Below are 1,671 nucleotides of genomic sequence, written 5' to 3' on the forward strand. Positions count from 1 at the left end.
GGGCGTGGTAGCGCACGCCTGTAGTTCCAGCTACTAGGAAGGCTGAGGCGGAAGGATCACTGGAGCCCGCAGGTCAAGGCTGTGGTGGCCGGGAGCGGCCACCGCACTCCAGTCTTGGTGACAGAGTGAGACTCCAACTCAAAAAAAAAGAAAGAAAAGGAAAGAAAAAGCAGAGAATGTGAAGAAATGAATGAATATGCTTAACTTTGTAAGTGAAAATGCCTGTATATCAAAATATATAATAAAAAAGAAAAGAGACATCATAGACTGGAATGAAAATATAGGACTTAGAATTCATATATTAGACAAAGGGATTTAAAGTCAGATTACATAAAGTACTCCTATAGATCAACAGGACAAAGAAAAACAACAACAAAAATGGAGACAAAAGACCTGATAGGCAACTCAGAGATGAAGATATTAGAATAGGTGATAAAAAATTCATGTTTGTATTCCTAACAGCGTAATGTTTAGTTTTACATATAATTAACTTTTGTATAAATTAAGTACTAAATGTATTCTCTTCTGTGACATGTATTTTTAAAACAGTTTTATGTTTTTGAGATTCATCCATGTGGTTGTAAATCTGAGTTAACCAGGGATCAAGTCATGTAGTGCCTGGTAGCCATTGCAAGAACTTAGATTTTCCTCTGAAAGAAAATGGGGAGTCACTGGAGGACTCTAAGCAAAGACTGACTCGATATGAGTTGCAATGTAAAAGAATCTGTCACATCACTGCTGTGTTAGGAAGAAACTAGGGGCAAGGTTGTAGAATCAAGAAGACACATTAAGGGGCTACTAAAAGTATTCCAAATATGAGAAAATCTTTTAATGGAGACAATGAGAAATAATCATATTTGGAGACATTTTTGAAAGCAGAGAGTTCGAGGAGTTCCTGATAGTTTGAATATGGGATATAAGAGAAAAGTATCAGGATTACTCTGAGAACTTTGGTCTAAACTGGAAGGACAGAGCTGTCCTTATTAAATGATAAGAAGAAAACTGTGGGTAGGATACCTTATAAGGGGAAGTCAGATTAGGAGTTCAGTTTTGAAGACAGTGAGTAGGCAGTTACTTAAATGAACGTGAAGTAGAGAGAGAAACCCTAAATTGGAAGTAGAAATTTGAAAATAATAAGCACATAAATAGTACTTAAAGTCACGGACAAGATTAGTAAGTAATAAACTGAAAAGAGAAAAAACTTAAAGGCTAAGCTCTATGTGCCTCAACAATAGGAGATCTGAGAAAATATATATGAAGTAAATCAAAGTCAGCTGGACCAGTGGGTAAAGACACAGCTTAAATGAATTCCAGTATATCATTAAAGAGGGAAATCTCTAAATCTGGTCAGACATCTCATCCACGTATGAACTGAGTTACAAATTGCACCCTGGTGAAAGCAAATTTATTATGATTCAGTGAAACTGAACTCCATTACTAGAAAAACTCAAGAGTCTGTTTATTACATTGATAGTATGTCGATAAATATTTACATGTGAAAGATACGTTTTGCAACTTATTAAGTAAAAAGACCTACAGTTATATACATATAAATGCTCACTGGACAATCACAACATGACTTTATTTATTTATTTATTTTTTTGAGTTGGAGTCTCACTCTGTCACCCAGACTGGAGTGCAGTGGCCGCTCCCGGCCACCGCAGCCTCGAC

At 36.3% G+C, this 1,671-nt stretch overlaps 1 protein-coding gene across 2 annotated transcripts in view; it reads right to left on the reverse strand.

The window, feature by feature from the left end:
- The window catches only part of RIMKLB (ribosomal modification protein rimK like family member B), an 80,858-nt gene that overhangs the window by 6,633 nt on the left and 72,554 nt on the right, over positions 1-1,671 (reverse strand). The gene's annotated exons all lie outside the window — the stretch shown is intronic.

This window comes from Carlito syrichta, unplaced genomic scaffold (genome assembly GCF_000164805.1).
Source record: "Carlito syrichta isolate Samal-C Ts95f unplaced genomic scaffold, Tarsius_syrichta-2.0.1 Scaffold143822, whole genome shotgun sequence".
In the NCBI taxonomy this organism is placed as follows: Eukaryota; Metazoa; Chordata; class Mammalia; order Primates; family Tarsiidae; genus Carlito; species Carlito syrichta.